The following is a 24,350-nucleotide window of genomic DNA, read 5'->3' as shown; positions in this document are numbered from 1 at the left end:
AGTCAGTTATGACTAGAGATTCATGTCAAGGGACTACCTTTTTACCTTTTTACCTTCAATTCACTTATGATGTATGGTGACTCTTAACGCAAACCTATTCTAGGGTTTTCTTGGCAAGATTTATACAGATGAGTTTGTCTTTGTTTTTCTCTGATGCTGAGACAGTGTGACTTGTCCAAGGTCACTAGTGGATTCCCATGGTCGAGCAGGGATTTGAACTCTGGTCTCTAGAATCATAGTCCTGCACTATAGTCCAGTTTCTGGCCTCTTAGGACACATGCATCATTTAAACAGCATACTTCCAAAGTGACCTGAAGCAGCTTTATTTTAGCCTGTCTGTACTGGCTCTCAGAAAGGAGTAATAAACTTGAACTTTGGAAAAGTCGTGGATTTCATCCTTGTCTCAAATTGAGATTTTCCCCTCCTATTTCATTTCCAGTGCTGTACTGGGGAGCTAGAGAGGTTTAAAAGTAAAACAATCCTCTTAGGTGGGGCAACGTGGTAAAATTAATGTATTATAAGAAGCATCAGTCACCAAAGACTCTATGGCAAAGCCAACAATTCTGCAATTTCCCTCTAACCTCACTGCGTAGAGTGCCACCTGCAAACAGCTATACTGTATGTCTCTGGGTACACCTGTAATTCTGGATAATCATGCTAGATAATCTACATGCATCTGATGAAGTGGTCAGTAGTCTATAAAATGTCAAGTTATATGGAATGTATTGGTATTTAAAATGCTGCAGAACCATTTATTTTTGTTGTTACAGGCTAGCATCCCTTCCCCTTGGAAACTCTAACTGCTGTCTAGGGAGGCTTACAGTAAATGAGAGGTTTAGAAAACAATAGATTCACTGGAAAAAATGCTTGCAAGAGGTCTGTAGGGACACGCACGGCTCTACTTCAGCATGCTCAGCTTGGCTTGTAATTATGGTTTTTTTCCTGTGGCTTTCCATGCCAGAATGGAACTTCTTTATTCAAATGCAGGTTACTGCTCAAAAATAGCAGAATATGGTGGTATTCTGAAACAAGGCCATACACCTGTTTTATTTTTGTTTGCAGCACTAGATAAAGACAAGCAGGAGCGTAAGTGATCTCAAGTTTAAGAGGCCTCATAACATTACCCAAATGGATAAAGTTGCCTCCTCACCATAGGTCTTTCCTAATGTATATACAGTATGAATGGAGTATGAACCTATATGAACGGAGACACACACATACACAGGTGCATGTGTCTGCACTAGGGTTGCCATTTCACGGAAACAGGCGGGATTGGCACACCTTCTGGGGGCGGGCACGGTCCCTTCCCGCCCTCCCCCAGTTCCCGGGTGGCTGCCCGACTCAGGACTACCAGCCCTGCTTCCTCCCTTTTAAACTGTGCTGAGCCCAGCAGTGAGTGCAGCAGCAGGGCTGGAGCTGGCAGGGGGCGGGGTCTGCTGGTCTGGCCTGCCCCCTATTGGCCAGCCCTCTGCTTCCTTATTTGGGCGTGCGCCAACTTCCAAGCTGGCATGGAGGAGCAAGAGCGAGGAGGGGCAGGCATCAGGCAGGCTGCTGGGGGGAAGGAAAGGGGCCTTATTCATGGCTCCCCATGGGGCCATTTTGGGCCTTTTGGTCTCTGGGGCAGCCTGGCCTGGGTGGTGGTGGTGGTGGTGCAGGGATGTAGCGAAGGGGGGGTGGGTTGTGTGTGTGAAATGGCAGTGGGGGGAGGCGGCTGTTATTCCCCTCTTAGGGACTCCCTCGAGGGCCCTTCCCTGGAGAGGTCAGCTGGAAGATGAAGGAAGTCCAGGGGCTGGGGGGCACCTTGAAGAAAAGGACGTGTGGGTGTGTGGTTTTGTGGGAAAGTGTCTGTTGTGTGTTGTATGTCTTGGCTTTACTCTCTCTCTTTGGACATGCCTGGAGAGGAGGGTCAGAAGGCGATGGGGGAGGCAGGATACATATTTATCTCTGCATCCACATTAGAGAAATAACCCGGTTTGGCACTGCTTTTCAGCATCCTGGATCAAGGCTGTGGAATTTTGGGAGTTGGAGTTTGTTGTGCGGAGCTTAAGGAAGGAAGGCTCCACAACAAACTCCAACTCCCAGAATTCCATAGCCTTGATCCAGGATGCTGAAAAGCAGTGCCAAACCGGGTTATTTCGCCAGTGTGGATGCAGCCAAAAGGGGAAAACAGTTGAGAGAGACTCCGGTGAGGCAGCTTCCTCTTTCTCCTCCTCTTTCCCCCCATCGCCTCCCTCTTCCTCTTCGCTCTGATGCCACTGCCTGCTTCCTCCCCCTCTTCCTCATCCTCAATGCCACCGGCTCTTGCATCGTCCCAGCTACATCTTGTCACCTCCTCCTCCTCCTTCTTCATGTCTTCCCCAGCTCCTTTGTTGCCCCTCCGTGCAGGCTTCCTATCCACGGATGGCAAGTCCATGGATACGGAGAATAGACTGTACACAGACACACACACACACAGACACACATATATGACACCATGCTAAGTGTTAAACCCAAGGGGTTTGGTTATGGAATAAGCCTCTGAAATATGCAAGAGGCCATGTTAAGTAAAGCCATGTTCAATGCCCAAATGTACTGTTTGGAATGGGGGGAGGGGGGTTGGCCAGAAAGGGAAGTACATTTCTGTCATCTGTGTAGGAATAATGCCAAAATGTCCTCTATTTTGGTCACGCCTAAGAAACATGCATTTATATTTAATTTTTTTAAGAAATCGTCAATTTTTTTCGCGTGTCCTCCATTTTTAAAACGTGTCCTACATTTGTCCTACATTTGTCCCAGTTTGGAGGTCCTGACTTATGGCAACCCTAGTCTGCACATATTTAGAGGCTTCTCATTTGCAGTAAATCACATTTACATTTGAGGTCCTGAACTGCATTTGTACTTAGGTTGTGAAGAAATCCAGCTTGGTTTGTATAGCCACCTGGATCACATAGGATCCATTCATGTTCTGGACAAATGTATGGTCAGGATGAGCATGCACACATACAACTGTACCTGCGAAGGGTGGTGTTCAGGCAGTGTACATATTTCATATTCTTCCTATGCTGTTTGAAAATTAGAAGGGTAAAGAGAAATGTAAAACCACTGATACTTTTTTCTTGGCTAGGCCATAAAAAAAGAGCTGCAGCATTAATTGACTGAGTACTTGCTCATCCTTTTATCCACAGACATGAGACTTGTTCAGATTAATACAAACACTAGGAAGAGGAGAGAGAGGCAATACACAATCACACATTTATTGTGATGTCTGAAAGAAGTCCCTTTTGACAACTTTGCATACCAAAAACTTGTTTCTGTGAAAGGGTGTGTGTATGTTATGTGCTGTTTTTTTTAAGGAAATGAATACATTGAATACTGAAACATCACTGATTTTTAAGTGATCTTCCTGTTGGCCACAAGGTGGTGATGATACATTTGAAAAGACTGACAAAGAATTCGGGCAATAGTTACAGAAAATGTTCAGTATTCTACATTTTTACATCCAACAGCAGTCTGGAAACCCAAAGGTAAAGTGTTATAGAATATGTGTGATTGTAGTTTGAATGCCAAACTAGGACTAGTGCCCAAATCTCCACTCTGCCATGGAAACCCACTGACTGACCTGGCACAAATCATATTCTTTCAGCCCTCAGAGGAAGACAATGGCAAATGCTCTCTAAAGAAACCTGGCCGGAAAAAAAAACCCTCATAACAGATTCACCTGAGGGTCTCCATAAATCAGAAATTACTTGAAGGCATACAACAACAGCAACAGATTGCTTGCTTGCACATATTGCAATCCCTTCTCAGTACACAGCTGCCAATTAGATTCCACAGAGTCAAAATGAAACAGATATATTATTTATTTATTCAATTTATATTTATTATGTATTCATTATGCATTCCACTTTTCTTCTGGCACAGGACCCATGGAGGCTTACAATATAGACTAAAATAAAGAACTACTAAATGGCTAATAAAAAGTCTTAAAACCATTCAGAAGCAATACTTAAGACACTAATTTAAAATACACAGTGAATATGTTTTATTCTGTTTTATTTTCTATGTAAATATTATTATTGCTGTCCTCCTCTTTATCTTATTACTCTCTGTGGACTGTATCCATTTCCTAACAGAATAGTCTGTACTTGTGGAACAGATTCTTTCTCCTCCCCTGCAGCCCTTTGACAAATCAGTTTGAGAGGAATGGAAAGATGAGCCTTTTGTACCAGTAGAAGTCCACTAATATAACATTGTGTGTAGGCCAGAATTATTTACTCCAAATACTGTACAAAAATTTGGATTTCTATTTGCCCAGTGCATGGAGGCATTGAAATGTGGCACACTGCAGAGAAACTAGGGAATTGGGAGAAGACCAAAATATAAACCTGCCACACCTTGTGAATGAGACATCTCCAAGCCCCCCCCCCCCAAAAAAAAAAAAAATCAGCCACTATTCTGCTTCAGTCCTGCAGACTCAGGCCTGTGGCCTCCCTGATTTAGTCTAGCTATCAGGCATGTGGTCTTCCTTTCTTTCTACTACCTTTTGCCTTCTGTAGTATTATTGTCTTTTCTAATGAGTCATGCCTTCCTTTGATGTGACCAATGTATGACAGCCTCAGTTTCATCATCTTGGCTTCCAGGGAGATTCTAGGCTTAATCTGTTCTAAGACTCATTTGTTTGTATTTTTGGCTGTCCACTTTTCTCCAGCATGTCATCTCAAATGTGTTGTTTGTAACTCAAGAATCAGCCCTTTCCATGACACAGATATCAATTTAGTATCAGAAAAAATATTTCAGGCAAGTAACCCAAACAGGGCCTCCCCAGCACATGAAGCCAGCTATGCCAGGTTGAACTGGATAGCCCAGTGTGGGATAAGCCCAAGGCACTCAAGCTGTAATGGGATCTCTTAAGATCGGAATCAGCATAATCCCTAGACTATAGAGAGGTGATAGTGAGCTAGGCTGGGAGATTGCTGGCATATAAAATAAAACAAACAGCTTCATTTATATACCACTTCATACTGAACTAACAGTGTCTAAGCGGTTTACAACTGTAAGCTAACTGCCCCCAACAAGCTGGGTACTCATTTTAGCAACCTCAGAAGGATGCAAGCCTGAGCCGAGCTTGAGCCCTTTTTCTGGTATTGAACTCACAACCTTATGGTTTTGAGTGAATGGCTGAAATACAGGCATTTAACCATTGTACCACCAGGGCTCCAGGTGGGGCTGGATGGCTTATTGAGAAATCTAGCAGAAGTCGGATAGAGGTTCTGTCCTACTCCATACTAGACTAAATTGATTGTGCTAAAGCACCTACAGTTATACTCAAAATCACATCTTGGAGCAGTATTCTCAGGATGAATGGATTATCTCATTGCTAAATGGTTTTCCCAGAGGAGAAGAATGGTTGGGGTATGCAGTAACAACTCAACAATTGGTATCAGCATTATCCCTAGACTATAGAGACTATTATACTTTTAAGTGAGCTACTCTAATTCCCCTATTAAATATTACTTGTGGGTGCCCTCCCAGGACCCAGAATTTTGGGTAACATGTTTTTCTTCCTATCTGAATTCTTCACTATCCAGCTCTCTCATCCATACATGGTGATGGGGAATACAGTGGCTTGGACAGTTCTAACTTTAGTGCTCATTTGCATATCTTTACAATTTAGGATCTTGTATACTTCTTTCATAGCTGCCTTTCCCATTCCTAGCCTTCTTCTGATTTCTTGAATGCAGTCTCCATTCTGATTAATGTTTGATCCAAGGTAGGAAAAATCTTTTAACTATTTCGATTTCCTCATTATCTAGTGGCCATTATTTTTGTTTTCTTTATATTCAGCAGCAAGCCTGCCTTTGCACTTTCTTCTGTGACCTTCCTTAGTAACTGTCCCAAGTCTGTGATGTTTTTTATTAGTAGTATGGTGTCATCCTCATATCTTAGGTTGTTCGTGTTCTTTCCTCCTATCCACTCCTCCTTCTTCTGAGTTTAAATCTGTTGTTTTTATACTTTCTGTTCAGAGGTTGAACATGTAGGGTGATAGAATGCAAAATTGCTTGACACACACACACACACACACACACACACACACACACACACAAACACCATTGCCAGTTGGGAACCATTCTGTTTCTCCATATTCTGTTCTAACAGTTGCCTATTATCCTATGCACAGATTTCTCACCAGAACTATCAAATGTAGTGGCACTCCCGTATCTTTAAAAACAATCCATAGCTTTTCATGATTATGCAGTCAAAGGCTTTGCTGTAGTCTATCAAGGACATGCTGCTTTTTCTCTGGAATTCTCTGGTGTGCTTCATTAACTATATGTTTGCAATGTGGTCCCTAGTGCCTCTTCCTTTCCTAAACAGCGCTTGCACTTCTGGGATTTCTCTCACTAGTAATGAAGTCAAAATCCAAGGCATTTCTTCATTTTGTCCAATGGTGAAAATTTGGCTATTCATGAAAGTAACAATGGCGGTATCCAGACTGGTGCTTTGTGCCGGCCTGGATACATGCTAGGGTTGCCCTGGGACGTCCTTTCCAGACGCCCCGCAACCCTAGCACGTAACTGCGGTGTGGTAATGGCGGCGCCCTGTCTACATGGGTGCCGCCATTATCATGTCATGGCCGCACTGCAGCCAAACGGTGCAGTGCAGCCATGAGGTGCGCATGCCACTGCAGGGCGCTTGTATTGCCTTTTCAGCAGTGCCAGAAGGAGCTTCGAAATGGAGCTCCTTTCACCGTGGGTATCGCTGGTGCAGCCTTTACACGGCTTTGCCCGAGATACAGAAGAGAAAGGGGCAGAGTGACCCCATTCTCTCTTTCCCTGCTGCTGTCGAGGTGTCCTTGGGGCATGAAGCCCCAAGGACACCCCTTTCCAGGCCACAGGGAAGCGGCATTTTGTCGCTTCCCCAAGGCCTGGAAAAGCAGCGGATCGAGGCCTCTGGGGATGCTGCTGTGGCCTCTGAGGCCCCAATCTGTTGCGGAAAGGGGTGGGTGCAAGCTGCCCCAAAGGGGCAATTTGTATCCCACCACTGCTATTTTCTTCCATACTTCCCATTAATGTCCACTAAATATTGCCCACATCTATCCATTTACACCCCTGACTTGTTTAGTAAGTGATACATATAAAGGACTGAAACTGATGAGAATACTGTTTTTAATTGTAGTAACCAAACAAATTCACATTTTTTAAGAAGATACAAATAGTCTTTTAAAAAAAGAGTCTGCTTTGATGGAAGGAGAAAATCCCTTGCTCTTAATTTTGCCAGGTGATTGCAGTTGTGCTCCATAAGTATTATTTGATCATGTAAGCCATTAAGAATGGTGTCTATATTGCTAAAGTTTTAAACAGGAAATGTATTGGGGCGTGTACATAAATCTAATAGCCTGCTCTTGAAATGACCTACTATTATATATGTTTTCCTATCATAGCTGATCTGATAGCCTACCTCTACTCATTCTCAGCCATCATATGGTCATTTGGAGACTGCAGCCAGACCAGCTGGTGTAAATTAGAAACGTAACTTGTGCCAATCCTAATGATGTAGCCACAGCCAGCTAATGAATCTGGTGTTTATAATCAGCTGGCAGGCCAAGCACTAGTGCACAAGAGAGTCTGTTCCCAAGAGCCCATAAAGAGAACAATTTTGCAACAGAAATACAGAATTTCCAGATTGAGTCTCATTACTTTATATTGTTTTCTAGTTTACTAAAGGCATAATGACCAACTGGAAAAGAATTTCCTGGCAACTAATGCTAGGATTAACATCCAAGGCAAATTTGGACATTTCAAATGGTCAATAGCTTCCAGGAAATATCTGACCTTGAGGTCACAATTGCTGAGATGTAAGTGTGTGTGTGTGTGTTTGACTGTTCAACACTCTGTGCATCTACTCAAAAATCTTGTTGAGTTATAGGTGTAAGACTGCAGGCTAACACTGCAATTCTGTATTGATTTGTGTAGAAGTAAACCCTACTGAATTTAATAAGAAAACTTTCAGAATAGCGATAAATACAGTTGTGCTATAAAGCATCTACATGGGAGCCAAATTACACGTGTCAGTTATCTTCTGCAAATTATCACTTCTAACCAGAGGAAAGTGAATATTTTATACCAATCTTCAATTCCCCAAAGCCCCAGAGTTTGTGCTGTATCATCTGTTTATCTAAAGCATTTCCCCCCATACAATAGAGATGGTGACCTTTTGATCCTCCAGATGTTTTTGCCTAGAACTCCCATGCTTCCTCATCCTTGGCTATGTTATGTGGGACTAATGGAAGATGTAAACCAAAACATCTGGAGGGTGAAGGTTTCTCTATTTCCTATTGAAAGCCTTTTCAATCATTTGATAAATTGTGATCAGACCTAAGATAAATCATTTAGAAGTTACATCCTGTATATGAATGAACCAACAAAAATAATGTTACATTGAGGGTGGTCAATATAATGTGTCTTGGAAAGCTTGCAAATAATTGTTTGAATTAAATCCTTAATTTGAAATACTTTTTAAAGCCTGTAGTTATACCATATTGCATTTTAAATTATTGTGCTGAGCCAAATCAGCTCAAAATGAAACATAACACTATGATGAAAAAACAGCTAGCTATATGATTTGGGGTTTTCTTTAGTTAAACATCTTCCAAATGCACCAGAGAGACAAGTAGGGCCATAAAAATCAAAACATGATTGAATCCAAGATTTATAAATCTTTTCCTTTTCTGCTTCTGTCATCCTGGCTCAGCAAAGACTGGTATGTCTTGGACCTATTCTTTGCATTATCATACTAACCTAGGCGCTTTACAGACCACCCAAAAGGGCAGTCTGCCGGTGCTGGTGTTTGCTGCATCAGGAAACTGCAGTGGACAAACCGCGTGATTCCCTGACGTAGCATAAAGAACCCGCAAAAAGCAGGTTCTTTTTGTGGCCCGGAAATGATACCGCAAAGCGCCAATGGCACACTTGCGGCATCATTTCTGTGCTGCGACGTGCGGACGCTAAGCATCCGCTACGTCAAAATGGCGGCGCCCATGTAGAATGGGCTCCGCCATTTTGTACGTGCTCAGCACGTACTAGGGTTAGGGGCGTCCGGAAAGGACACCCCTTCCTAACCCTAGTACGTGCCAAGCACGTACTTTGGGGTGGTGTGGAACCCGCCCTAGAGGCAGGAATAAAGCCATCATCTGTGGCCTATGCCAAGTGTTCTGTATATTAGGATGGAAATACATGCAAGCCCAAGTCTTTCTCCAAGATTCTCTACATCTAAAACATGCCTGAGCAAAATATGGCCCTTGGCCACTTACACACAACAAAGTATTTTTTTCCTCAGATAAAGGGAATTGGTGACCCCAATAAAAAGCTCCCTTAAGAGACAGAAGAGGTTGGCAATCATGACCATCAGATGTAGACCTTGAAGAGAGAGAGTTGGAGTTGGAGGCAGAGCCACCTCATTCTTCAGAGGATTATAGTCTGAAACAGTAGAAACAAAAGCACAGGCAGGACATGGCTTGGCATTAAGGGAGATATTCTGAGATAATTAGGCAAGCTGTGATGAATTATATCTTTCTATAAAGTAACACAATCAAGGCTATTTCTTTGTGTCTAAACAAGAACATCACAATATCTCCTTGTCATTGTCTGGGGCACCCTGTGTTTGTTATTCTTGACCTTAAGTTTTCATCTTATACTATTATCTTCAGTAACATCCTGTCATTTGACCCTATTCTGACTGCTTTTTGTTCTTAGCCTCCAAGACAGGTGAATTTGCAATAAAAAAGGAACAGGACCCCTCACAGCCCCCATAAACCAAAAATGTACTTATTTCATTTTGCATGATGAAAGCTGATGAAGGCTATCATGGGTCCTATAGTCAGAAAATAGCCTCCTGGTACCTCTGAAATTTCCCTCTCCTGACCTGGACCTAGCAGCCACCATCGCTATGTACAAACTAAGACTTTCACAGAATCATAAAATCTTAGAGTTGGAAGGGGCCACAAGGGGCATCTGCCATGCTGGAAAAACCCCTGCCATTCAAGTATACACAGTTCCAGCACTCCTAAAAGATGCCCATACAACCTCTTCTTAAAGACCTCCAAAAATGGAGAAACCACCACCCTCCAAGGCAGTCTGTTCCGCTGTTGAACAGCTCTTCCAGTAGAAAAAGTTCTTCCTAATTATTATTATTATTATTATTATTATTATTAACCTTTATTTATAAAGCGCTGTAAATTTACACAGCGTTGTACATACAATCTTTTTAATTGGACGGTTCCCTGCCCTCAGGCTTACAATCTAAAAAGACACGACACAAAAGGAGAAGGGAAAGGTGGTGGGGATGTGTAGGTGGAATCTCTTTTCTTGTAATTGGAATCCACCGATTGGTGTTCTAGTCTCTGGATCAGCGGAGAACAAGATAGCTTCATCTTCCACATAAAATCCGTACAGATATTTAAAGATATCATGGCGGGATACAGACGGGCAGGAGAAGACGTCTTAGAGGTGTATTCTGCTGAATACGGAGCCTCCAGACCGCCCGCCCCGGGGGCGTGGCTCAGGAGATGGGGCTTCCACATGGGGGGCAGTGAAGACGCCTCACCTGGGGCCGTTTCAGACCCGGAGTTTCCAAACTGCCGCCTCGGAGGACGCTGCAAAGAGAGAGGCAGCTTCCTCACGGGCAGCCAAAAACGGGGCTTTTTTTTTTCCTTTGTCGGCTGGCAGATGCGCAGCTGCAGCGCTAAGCAGCGGCGGCAGAAAGCCTATGGGCACATTTAAAGTGCCCAAGCCCCTTTAAAACTTTTCTCCCCGCTCTGCCCAAGAACAATGGTGGTCTCCTGCCAGCTGGTGATCAGCTGGTGTTGGCATCCTTGTCCGCTTGCACTTTGCCAGTGTCACCAGCATCATGGATGCCTCCTCTCCTTTGGTCCCTGCGCTCTTGCTGAATCTGCAATGCACAGCCACAGCTGTCGCCGCTGCCACCGCTGTCCCCCTGCCATCCCCCATCACCTCCCTTGTACATATGTAAATATTTACAGTTTTAGCGGTTTTTATTGTTAGGTGAAAATGGCACAGGAATGTGTGTAGGGGTTCACTTTAAAGTCCAAACTTTCCAAGCAGCGCATGCGTACATGTTGCTCTAGGGTTAGGGTTAGGGTTAGGGTTAGGGTTACGAGTCTTAAAATGCGCTGCAGCTGTGCTGCAGCTTCCACACCTGCATGGCAGCTGACGCTGCAATTAAAGCCTGACTGCAAACTGCGCATGTTCCAGGACCCCAACTCATTATGCGACGCAGCAGATACGGAGCTTTTAAATGGGCAACTTAAATTAGTGGCATAGCAATTCTGGCGTACCGGTGCAGCAGCTTACAGACGGAGCTGCGCAGCTGCGCATCAAACGGAAAAGAAGCGGAGAAAAGCAGCACCTTTTTAATGCCGCTTCTTCCCGCTTGGGGCGTGCGGGGGGCGTGTTCATGGCGGCATTCAGGTAAGGGCCGTCTGAAGGCTCTACCTTCATGACGTCATGAATACACCCCTTTTTGCCCGTCTGTATCCCGCCCATGTCACCGCTCAGTCTTCTCTTCTGCAAGCTAAGGCTTGGTTTCTATACTTTTGATAATCTTGGTTGCAGTTTGCTGACATCCTTTTTTGAACGATGGTGCCTGGATCTGAAAACAGTATTCAGATGAGGTCTAGCCAAAGCAGAATAGAGTGGGATTACTACTTTGCTTGATCTGGACACTATACTCCTGTTGATGGAACCCAGAATTACATTGGGGTTTTTTGGCAGCCATATCACACTGTTGACTCATGTTTAGTCTGTGGTCTATAAAGAATCTAGATGTTTTTCACATGTACACCTTTCAAGCCAGGTGTCACGCATCCTATATTTCTGCATTTCATTTTTCCTGCCTAAGTGTTGTGCCTTACATTTATCTCTGTTGAAATTCTTTTGTTTAAAAACAGTGATTCAGTATGAGAATCACTAGCCATTTGTTTTTATAATATTCTATTGTGGTTCCATCCTGCAACTCAAGGAGGAGAGAGCTGAATCGGTAATCAAAGCACAATATAACATAAAGATTTGTTTATTTATCATCACTTTAATTTACAAAATAACAAGTGCCCTCCACTTTGTTAGTGTAATCATCAATTAAGGCAATTTAATGAAGCCACCTATTCCCTTTGTGTTGGAAACAAAGGGGGAAGGTCCAGTAAAAATATTTACTGCAAGTGACTTGCTTTTTTGTTGAGCTGGAGCTCAGATAGGTACTTTAAATGTAATGTTCTCTTACAGTAAAGGGTTGTAGATAGTTATGAGTGGGATCACAGCAGAATGGACACAGCTTCTGGGTTTTTGTTTGTTTGTTTGTTTGTTTTTGTCTTGTTATTTTTTTCTGCCAAGTTTACGTTAGTTTTTGGCAACCCTACGAATGTGAGACCAGAACATCAATTGTCCTGTTTATGTCTTGCAAACCCAGGACCTTCCTTGATCAAGTCTATTCACTTGTATATAATTTGTCCGTTCCCCCCCCCCCCCCCCACCTTCCACTTAGCAAGCATTATTGTCTTTTCCAGTGAGTCACATCATCTCATGATATTCCAAAGTATGACCTCTTCAGGGTAGATGTTGACTCTACACAAGTATTAGAAACTTATGTAGGCCAAGGAGCAAGTCCGGGGAAGGAAAGATCCCTGTTTCAGATCTTCTTGGAGCAAGAAAGTTTGGTAAACAGAGTAAGTGGAAGCCAATGCTTATGCTAGATGGGGAAAATGGGAAGTTGTAATCTAATGCATCAGGTAGGCAACCAATTTGGGAAAGTTTGTCATAATGTATGATTTTAACTTAATATATTTTTGAGGTTTACCTATGTCTGAGGATATTTGGGAAGAAACATAAACTTTTTGTGATGTTTGTTTCTGATAGCTCTTTGTGGAGTTTTTGGTATTTTTTCTTGGTTTAGGAATTTTATTATATTAGGTGATTTCATGTTTTATAAGTGGCTTTTAACAGGGAGATAAGATAAGATAAGATGAATTTTGAAAACAAAAGAAATATAGTTCAAGGGACAAACTGTACTGTAATGTTTTTTCGAAATCCTCCCTTACAGAGTAATCATAATCCCAGATCCCCTGTGTCTGAAGGAGATTAAGATGCAATGAAGGTGCCTCCCCCACTAGTGGATGAGAGCTGCATGAATGGGGATCATATCTGTCTCAGAGGCACTGGTTGTTTCCATTGAGAACTTTATGGATGGAACTGTACTACTACTATTATTTTTCTTGCTTGTAAGTCTCAAAATGAAGCATGCTGTAGGTACTTCAATGACAAATCAGAGACAGACTTGGATTTGCCTTTTAGTTTCCCCAAGAGATCCAAGAACTGGACCCCTCAAGTGCACTAGTACAGGACTGGCACAGTTTAATGTACACACCTCCTAAACCACTATAGGATTTTAAAAGAACACAAGTAGAATCTTGTCAGATCAGATCAAAGGCCCTTTTCTCCTGAACATTTACCTGCCAGCAGGACTTAACTACCATTGCACTCTCCATCTAGTACTCTACAGCAATTGTTACAGCAGGAGTAGGAGTAATGCAGTCCTCCAGATGCACCCCCACCCCAAAAAACCTTCCTCATCATTGGCTATAGTGGCTAACGCTGCTGGGAGATGCAGTCCAATATCATATGCAGGGCTGCATGCTTCCCATCTTGTGCTATACAACAGCTTACTGTTTGTCATACTGGAAGAGATATTTAGCCACCTGGATTAGTAGTCTGTCATGATTCAATGACTCCTTTTCATCCTGGAGGGAAGTGACCAGTGGGGTCCCACAGGGCTCTGTCCTGGGCCCAGTGCTATTCAACATCTTTATCAGTGAACTGGATGACAGAATTGGGAGCATACTTATCAAATTTGCAGATGACACCAAATTAGGAGGAATAGCTAATACCCCAGAGGACAGGATCAAAATTCAAAATGACCTGAATAGATTAGAAAGCTGGGCCAAAGCTAACAAAATGAAATTCAACATGGAGAAATGTAAGGTACTGCACTTAGGGTGGAAAAATAAAATGCACAAATATAGGATTCGGGACACCTGGCTGAATGAAACTACATGTGAAAGGGATCTAGGAGTCCAAGTAGACCACAAGTTGAACATGAGTGAACTGTGATGCGGCAGCTAAAAAGGCCAATGTAATTTTAGGCTGCATCAATAAAAGTATAGTGTCTAGATCAAGAGAAGTAATAGTGTCACTGTATTCTGCTTTGGTCAGGCCTCACCTGGAATATTGTGTCCAGTTCTGGGCACCACAATTCAGAAAGGACATTGAGAAACTGGAGCGTGTCCAAAGGAGGGCGACTAAAATGGTGAAGGGTCTGGAAACCATGTCATATGAGGAATGACTTAGGGAGCTGGGGATATTTAGCCTGGAGAAAAGAAGGTTAAGAGGTGATACAATAGCCCTGTTTAAATATTTGAAGGGATGTCATATTGAGGAGGGAGCAAGCTTATTTTCTGCTGCTCCAGAGAACAGAACCCGGAACAATGGATGCAAGCTACAGGAAAAGAGATTCCACCAAAACATTAGGAGGAACTTCCTGACAGAAAGGGCTGTTCGACAGTGGAATGCACTTCCTCGGAGGGTGACAGAGTCTCCTTCCTTGGAGGTCTTTAAACAGAGGCTGGATGGCCATCTGTCGGGGATGCTTTGATTTGGATTTCCTGCATGGCAGGGGGTTGGACTGGATGGCCCAAGTGGTCTCTTCCAACTCTACGATTCTATGATTCTATCTTCTCAAAGAAGAGCTTCCACCACCTTCAGCAAGGCTTTAGATGTGATGGATCATCAGAAGCTCCCCACCCTCTGTGACACACACACACACAGAGAGAGAGAGAGAGAGAGAGAGAGAGAGAGAGAGAGAGAGAATTGTCCCATTAGGATGCAATCTTACCCTGCAGCAAATCCCACTGAACTCAATTGGTCTAACTATTAAATAAACCTGCATAGGATTGTGCTGCTACTCCTTCAAGTAACTTGGCATAGTGGCTGCTAAGTATCCATCTGGTTTCATCCAAGCAGCAATTGATCTCCTTTCTACTATCATCAAGGAGGCCAAAAGTAGATCAGCAGGGAAGTTGCACTGCATTTTATAAAATATCTTTTTATAACTGTTCCTCTCTCATCCCTTTCTTTGTTTGTGCAGTACAGTAGGGGATCTGTTAGCAGTCTTAGGCTGCAAAGAATGAAATTTCCTTCTTGGAAAGGAAACTTGTTTCCAAGGGTAAATTAATAATGAATGATAGAATAAAGATAACCCATTTCATGTATTTAACATGTATTTTCTTTTCAACGCACAAATTATTGCAGCTTGTATTACAATTTTTCATTTCTGAGGTGGGTCGGCAATAAAAAGGGTGTCAATAAAAGGTTGTACCTCTTGCTGGTACAGTCAATTACTACTTCCTCTATCTGCATGTACAGGGATTTGAAATAAATGTTTGTTAGTGATTTATCTTTTGAACGCTTCCAACCTGGTATCAAGTACATAGCAGGAAAACTGAAGCATTTGTTTGCTGTCTTCAAATGCTACGGGAATAATACTTGTAAATTATATGTTTTACATATTTGTCTAATTTCTACATCAGCATTTAAGATAGCCAGTGGCTGGCTGACAGATTCTCAAAAACACAATTTATTACAAAAAACAGTAATTACACATAGAAGCAGTCAACCTCAGTATAGAAAAAGCAGCCAATGCTAATGCACAAAACAACAGGCTCAGATAACACACACAAACACAAAATCCACCACACCCCCTCTGATAAAAGGTCTTTTCACAGGGAGGCCACAAACAGGGACAAATCTGAGCCATTCCAAGAGAAGGGAGAGGTCTGTTCTCTAAATTCTGAAGCACATAGCCATGCAAAATCTTCCATTCTCATAACAATAGTAATTACTTAGCAGTCATATAGCACCTTTCATCCAAAGACTTCTAAGCACTTTATGAAAAGGAACATCCCCCCCCAAAAAAATCTCTTCCATTCTACAATTTAAAATAGGCAGAAAAAGTAGATAATATGAGATTAAGAGCTCCAGGGGTCAGTTTGAAATGAAAGCAAATTTATCCTCTAAACAGCCTTGGCAAAGACACCTATCTCACTTACCCTCACTTACTCTATGTGTATGTCTGTGCATGCACATGCATAGCAGAAGCACAGAGGTTTGTAAAATACAACAGCCAAAATCCACACTAAATAGAGTTATTTTTATTGGCCACCCAAAAGGCAGAAAATATATCATGTAAGCTTTCGAAACTTCAGTGGCTTCTTCATCAGGCAAAGATGTTAAAAATCATACAGGAGAAATCATACCAGTGAAGTTTCAAAAACCATTGTTGTAACAGCAATGTTATCCCCTGATGATGCATATTGCCCTCAGCATGCTACTACTGAACTGCAACATCCTGTGCAGAACTATAGAGAACATCTGGAACACCAAGAACATCTAGAAGGCTGTATATTTGTCAACTTGGGTCTCAACACCAATTCAAGTACTCAGAAAAAAAGTCTCCAAACTATCACCCAGGATGGCAGGAGTCCTGATGATTAGTATATGCAGATTAATCCTTTTCTCCATGACACACCTGTTCTCCAAATGTCTGAGATAGGGACCATTCTCAAACAGGAGTGTGATGGTGAGAGTGAGGGGTGAGGAGATATGGACTCTCCATCATAAAATTCACAGGGTGATCTTGGGCTAGTTATACACACTCAGCTAAACCCACCCGACAGATTGTCATCAGGACAAAACATGGATAAGTGACCCATTTATGCTCATCTCAGCTCCTAGGAGGGAAGGAGGACACAGATGACTTTAAAATTATTTCCAATGGAAGCAGATTATGTGGATCAGCTCCATACACTTGCTTGTTTTCTTGGTTCAAGATACGATGCTGATGAATATTTTAAGGAAGAATAAGAATTTAATCATTATTAATACATTGTAATCTAACCTCAGCAGTTTCCAAATGTCAACTTTTGGTCAGCTTTACACCTTGCTCCCTGTCTATAGTCAGCCTTTGAAATTTAATTATTTTGGGTGGAAGATGAGCCAGAGCCACACAGCCTAAGAAGATCACATCACGTTGCTCCAGCCAGATAGCTAAGTCTCCCCTCTGGGGTTTATGCTTTATTTCTCATGCTGTGTGGGATGGTGTAATCAAAAGCTTTCCTCCTGTCAAATGCACACAGAGCTGACACCAAACCAAGTGCATTAACAAAGAGTGTATGAAAACATAAATACTACATTGGAGTCGACCTCATTTTGACTTCTCACATCTCCCTCCCTGTTTCTGTTGCTTCCCCAATTTAGTTGCAGCCTGTTTTATCTATTTTAAGTGGGAGCAGGATGAAATTATGCTTTTCAACAGGCAATTATACAGTAGCAGCAGCAGCAGCAGCAACAACAACAACAATAAAAACTAAAGAGGCTACTGACATAGAGGCCTAACAGTGCCACACTGTCCCCACAATTAAATTCTAATTAATAACTGCTGGTAATGACTGGTGGTTGCTCTGTTTTGTCTTGACTGGGTATAAAGATGGAATATAATTTTAAGTATATAAACCTCTAGCTGGAACCCTCATGTACAGAAGCAATATATCTATTAAAGGCTTAGGTCCAGTTGTTATTCCCAAACAGAGTAGATGGAACCTTCCAGTTTGGAAGCGTTGAATCTGTTTTTAAAGGCATAAATCCAGTTGCTAGTCCCAACTAAAGCAGATTCACTTAATCAATTGCTGAATGATGAATCAACCCTTATATAAATAATAATAATAATATAATAAAATTTTTATTTATATCCCGCCCTTCTAGAAATCAGGGCGGCTTACAGCATGGATTAAAATACAATCAATATACACATTAAGAGTTAAAATGCAATACAATAATTATACAGAAAAATAACCAACAAAAGCCCCATAGCCCAACCTCTTGGCCACGGAAGAGGAGGGAGGCCCACAGGATTTTATTCGGGGAATGCCTGTTGGAACAGGAAGGTCTTTAAATCCTTCCTGAATTGGGCCAGGGTGGTAGACGAGCGGAGCTCGGTGGGCAGCGTATTCCAAAGGGCTGGGGCAGCTGTGGAGAATGACCTCCGTGTAGTGGAGGCCAACCTAGCCCCAGGCACCTTCAGTAATTGCTGCCCAGACGTTCTGAGGGTGCGAGGCGGAATGTATGGGGAGAGGCGGTTCTTCAGGTATCCCGGGCCCAAGCCATTTAGGGCTTTATAGGTAATTACCAACGCCTTATATTGGGCTCGGAAGCGAATGGGCAGCCAGTGGAGGTCTTTCAAAACCGGTGTTATATGGCTGGTCCTGGAAGCACCAGTGACCAGCCGGGCTGCCATATTCTGCACCATTTGCAGCTTCCGAGTTTGGTATAAGGGTTGCCCCATGTAGAGTACATTGCAGAAATCCAGTCTCGAAGTTACCAGAGCATGTACAACAGTTTCTAGGTCCCTCTGGGCCAGGTATGGGCGCAGCTGGCGAATCAGCCGAAGCTGATAACAGGTGCTCTTGACCGTGGCATTCACCTGAGCAGTCAGGTGAAGCGACGAGTCAAGAAGCACCCCCAGACTGCGCACGGAGTCCTTCACAGGGAGCGTGACCCCGTTCAGGACAGGTGGAACCACCGCCATTCCTGGACCAGGGGAGCCTATCACTAGTACCTCCGTTTTCTCTGGATTCAATTTGAGTCGGTTTTCCCTCATCCAGCCCATTACTGACTCTAGACAGGCCACGAGAGGAGAGACTCCATCCCCGGTCACTGCATCAGTCGGAGACATAGAGAAAATAATTTGGGTGTCATCAGCGTACTGATAACCCCGTGCCCCATGACTCCGGATGATCTCTCCCAGCGGTTTCATGTAAATGTTAAATAGCATGGGAGACAGAATGGCTCCTTGAGGGACCCCAGTTTTAAGGGGCCTCTCATCGGAGCACACGTCTCCCAGCTGCACCATCTGGGACCTCCCGGAGAGGTAGGAACGGAACCACTGGAGCGCAGTGCCCCCAATCCCCACCTCTGCCAGGCGCCCCAGAAGGATACCATGGTCTATGGTATCGAAAGCCGCTGAGATGTCCAAGAGCACCAACAGGGACACGCTTCCCCCATCGATGCTCAGACGGAGATCATCGACCAAGGCGACCATGGCAGTCTCAACCCCGTAGCCCGCCCGGAAGCCAGTTTGAAATGGGTCCAGATAATCCGTCATTGGTTCAGTGTGTTTACCCTGATGGAATTAGCAAAGGCATTTAGGCTAGAGTATTTTAACTGATTTCAAAGGAAATGAGGAGCTATAAAATTCAAACATAAAGGGAGAACAAACTCACAAAGCAGTAATGTAAAATAAAAATTTAAATTGATTCTAAATCAGTTTATCTCTACCTACTTGATCCTGAGGAATAAACTGTGGGGTAAAAGTGAGAATCATGTCACCCTACAGATCTTGTTGCACTGCAAATCCAACATTTCTCTTATCCTTGCCTCTGGTGGCTATGGCTGCTGGAAGTTTCAATCCAAAACATCTGGAGAGCTGCAAGATATCCACCACTGCAATCAGGTGGCCATCATCATGACCTGTTTGTGAGCTGTCAGTGGAATTATTGCTATTGGAATTATAGTGGTGATGGTGGTGGTGCATGCCAGTTAAATAAATTTTGTATTAGTGCTGTCTTATATTTGAGTGCATATCTTCTGTAGCCATTTCCTAGAATTAGAGTATGCACTGTATATGTCAGAGCATGGAAATTAAAAAACAAACAAACCTATAATGAGGGTGGAACATAGTTACAATTCAGAAGTAACTAAACATATGGGAATCAAGTTACTATATGGTATAGTTAATAATATTTGCTAATTACTTTTGAAGGTTATATTAACGGCATTTGTATAAGCCCCTTTTGGAGGGTTTGCCATTTTCTTATTAGTCCTAACTGTTTTCAAGATAAAGTACAAAAATAACATAAAAGTAATGAATATTGCAAGAACAACAAAAGAGAATGCTTTTTCTAACAGTGTAATAAGTAAAAACAAATGGTTATTTAAAATTTTTTCAAGCTCCTGCATGTGAGTATGAAACATTACCAGGATAAATATCTTCCCCTGCACATTTTGGCGGGACTCTTCATCCACAAGTGGAAACATTTAGTGATTTTCAGAGATGAATGGGTGAATTCTCAAAATTTTTGAGATGGAGTACCATTACATTTCCATATGAGAGGGTGGCTGTCTAGCTCCCTAGTGGACCTCCAGCTTTCCTTCTTTTCTTCCATGCTGTCTCCAACAACTGGATTACAATCTGGTATTTGCAGTCATCAAAATGTTCATTTGTTTCTCTTCTGAAACAGATAATCAAAAAAGGTTTAAAAAGACAAACACAAAACTCTTAGGATATACCAATTTCATAAAAGGTGTGTAACAAGGACTGTTTTCTAACAAACAAAAAAAAAAGATGATTCTGAGTGTACCAGATTGGATGGAACAGCTCCTGTTCTTTGAAAAGCAGGACAACCAACTGTTTCTGTTGTTGTTGGCTACTGCTAATCTGAAATACAACTTGTACCATGGGTAGGCAACTGTGGTAGGCATGGGGGGGTGACATTCACTCTCATAGATGTCCAGTGGCATATAGCACCCTCAAAATGGGCTAAAAATCAGACCTGGAAGTAACCAGGAGTCATTTCTGATTGCAGGAGGTGGGCTGTTTGCTACCCAGTTCTAAGATTTGGGATGGGCACTCCTGCATTTTGTTCAGTTCTTCTCTGTCTGGGAATGATTTTCTCCCATTTTTTAAAAACGGATATGGGGGCAGGACAAGTCTAGATGGGGGGGGGGGGGGGAGGGACAAAAAGGTCCTACGTGCTTCATGAAGCCCCTGGGCCTCACTTTCCTCATTCCTGCTCAATTTGACCCATTATGGGTTTGTATAAAGTTACACACACATATTTACAGTTCCTGTAAAGTTAGAAGGATCTTGTAAGTTAGGACTGTTGATTAGGTTGTCAATTTGAATTTCAGTAGAATCGAAGGCTGAAATCATTGGGACACTAATGGAGAGAAGCCACCCCAGGGAAAGCAGAAGACAATAGGCATTAGGGAAAAGGAAGTGATGGAGAATATAGAATTTACCTAAGTGTAGTATTTAAATCAGCAAAGTGATTTAATAGAGCTTCAATTGCTTTTATGTATGCCGGCTTCTGAAATGTATGCGAACCTGCCATTTACACAGGAGTGAGTTATTCTGTTGCAAGCAAGCTTGTCAGCAGATTTTATCAATGTTTTAAAATCTCACTCTGTTGGCAAAGGTTTTGCTATTATTGAGAGTTGTCATTTACATTGTATTTTAGGGGAGGAAAATCCCACAGAGGACTGTATAATTGCACAGAACTCTCAAATGAAATTGCAGAGAGAAATGTACCACTGCAGAGAATCATACGTCTCCCCTTCCTTTAAGCACAACAAACTGTTTAGAAGAAGAAGAAGACTACTTTTGAGGCAAATCCAGTTGACAAAAGCAGCAGGAGTTGGGGAAGAAAAGAGAGGAGGCCACAGGATGGCAAGCAGCACTGCAACCCAGATGCAAAACCAAGGGGAAATGCTTCTCACCTCACATTTCAGTACAGGTTGAGTATTCCTTATTTCGAATTCTGAAATCTGAAATGACATGGGTGGCTGAGATAGTGACACCTTTGCTTTCTGATAGTTCAGTGTACACAAAATTTGTTTCATGCACAAAATTATTAAAAATATTATGTATAAAATATTCAGTCTGTGTGTATAAGGAGAGGCAATATGACATAGTAGTTTGAGTGTTGTACTATGACTCTGGAGACCAGGGTTTGATTCCCAGCTCAGGAATGAAACCCACTGGATGACCTTGGGTAAGTCACATGCTCCCAGCCTCAGGGGAAGTCAATGGCAAACCTCCACTGAACAAATGTTGTCAGGAAAAATCTATTAAAGGTTTGACATAAGTTGAACATGACTTGAAAGCACACAACAAGAAAGGGAAGTGGTGGCTCAGTAGTTAAGATACTGACTCTGTTCACTGCAAGATCGACAGGTCGAGGCCCAAGTGCTGCATGCTGGAGTGAGCTCCCGTCACTAGTCACAGCTTCTGCCAACTAAGCAGTTTGAAAGCATGTAAAAGTGCAAGTAGATAAATAGATACCACTTTGGTGGGAAGGTAACAGTGTTCTGTGCAGTCATGCTGACCACATGACCCACCTAATAATCTTTGACAACAATGGCTCCCTCAGCTTAGTAAGGGAGATGAGCACCACCCCATACAATTGGACACAACTTGACAACCTTGTCAAAGGGGAAACCTTTACCTTTAAGAAAGAATAAGTTTGCAGTCAACCTATTTTGTGATGTGGATTGCCTCACCAATATTATTTACTTGCTGATATTTATTATATGTTTAGGACATAATCCTCTATTGTTCACAGAATATAGTAAAGCTCCACTATACTAGAATAACATAAGGTTTATCATCATTCCAATGAAAGATATACCAGTATGGCATCCTCAGATATTCTTGCTATTAAGATCAGACCATAGACAGACATTTGCACTGAGCAAGGAGCTTGGCGCCAGCACTGAAGAGCAATCAGGATAAGAGAGCAAAGAATGAGGGAAGACCAAAGAACAAGTGCGCAGAAACAATGAGATACCCCAGAGTACAGAGAGAAATTACCACTCACGCAGAGTACCACTGAGACAAAAGGGTCTCTTTATTGTCCTTCCTGTTTAGGAAGAGCTAGTGGCCAACTGGGTCAGGCAGAGGGACATTTCAAATTACACAGTTATAGCACTATTATTCCACTTTAGCTATCATTGCTGCATCCTGTGAAAGCTTGGGGTTTGTAGTCTGATGAGCCACTAACACCGTGATTCTCAGCCTTTAGTTCTCTAAATGTTTTTAGACTTCACCTCCCAGATGTCTCAGCCACTGATTCACAATCTTTGATTAATCATATCTTGCTGTTGTCACAGGCTGCTGCCAATTCATATTATATGCATCAGCACTGCTCAGGAATTCTGTGAAGTGAAGTCCAAAACATCTGGATGTCCAAAGGTTGAGAATCACTGCATTGGGCCTATCTGTCTGAGAATTCTAAACTTCCCTCCCTAATGTGTAGACTGAGAATTCCGTGAGATGTTGCCATGGCAGTTAAAGTGGAATCCGATTGTTATAATTTTGTAATGCAAAAAGTCTCAGAGGAGCTTGATCACTTTTTAAATTGAGCTGCAGCAATTGCAGTTTACTATGGGATAGTGGTCAACAGTTTCTAACAGTAGTGGAAGATTCCACTCATACGGTTGCTCCATTGCAAAAATGCACTAGCAGCTAAAACCAGTTTGCAAAAATTAGTTTTATGAGGCAGGCAGGCAGGCATACCAAAGCCGGTGACTTTTCTAGCAATGGAATTATTAGAGTTGGGGCTGAAAAGCTGGGGGATTGTTAATCCAAAAAAGTAACTTTTCCAAGTTCTGACTAAAACAGGGTCAATTCCAGAATACTTAACTCAGATTTGTTAGCAACTCATAGCCTGTTAGCCTGAAGCAAAGTAAGAGATTTAAACCAAAATAAAAATGTCATTATTGCTATTAATTCTACAGACATAAGAGACAGATTTGGAGCTAAACTTCACCTTCTACCTTTTTCACCCTAATAAAAATCATACCGCTCATTTACAGGAAGAATCTGAAAAAAAAACCCTACCTATTAAATCAGAAGAGGAAATGTTCACAGGTGAATTTCCCAATTTTAAAGAAACGTGAGTTGCTGACCATTTCAAGTTTTAACAATACTTTTGCCAGTGAAGCTTGTAGTATTTTTTAGTTTGCAGTTAAACTATGCTGTTCTCATTATGTCCCATCTACATCTCTCAATACAGAGTTTCATTTGGAGTTTTCCATAGCCTCCAGTGTCTTCAAGCTGCTTCAAAGTAATTATAAAATTGTGACCTCAAAAAATATGTCATGCAATCTTAAGTTGTCCAAGAGGAATTAGAAAGAGCTGGTTTGTACCCATGGAAGTACTTTGCAATTTGACCACTGTAAGCCTCAACACTAATTATCTAAATGAAGGTAATTTGAACCAAGCCAATGACAAGATTCAAGGAATTAAAAATGTATTTCCATATTTGATGGTATCTATTTCCCTTATAAGTCATGAAGTGAATTTAGATTTATAGATGAATGTGAATTTGCAGCATGCACCAAAATTATGTTGGATTCCCTGTAGTGCCATTGTCTCACAGCTGGCCTTATGCAAGTATGAGACTGGATTATTAA

The 24,350-nt window shown here is 42.3% G+C and overlaps 1 long non-coding RNA gene across 1 annotated transcript; it reads left to right on the top strand.

Moving 5' to 3' along the window:
* Window positions 1-1,489: 1,489 nt before the first annotated feature.
* On the top strand, window positions 1,490-24,111 carry LOC149323797 (uncharacterized). The gene is made up of 4 exons (XR_016280245.1): window positions 1,490-1,532; window positions 21,502-21,670; window positions 23,751-23,830; window positions 23,951-24,111. It is a non-coding gene; the product is annotated as an uncharacterized LOC149323797 (long non-coding RNA).
* The last annotated feature ends 239 nt before the right edge of the window (window positions 24,112-24,350 follow it).

Source organism: Sceloporus occidentalis, unplaced genomic scaffold (genome assembly GCF_023333645.1).
Source record: "Sceloporus occidentalis isolate IW3139 unplaced genomic scaffold, rSceOcc1.0.p SCAF_1, whole genome shotgun sequence".
Lineage (NCBI taxonomy): Eukaryota > Metazoa > Chordata > Lepidosauria > Squamata > Phrynosomatidae > Sceloporus > Sceloporus occidentalis.
Note: the sequence above shows the minus strand (reverse complement) of the source record. Positions and strands in the feature narration are given on the sequence as shown.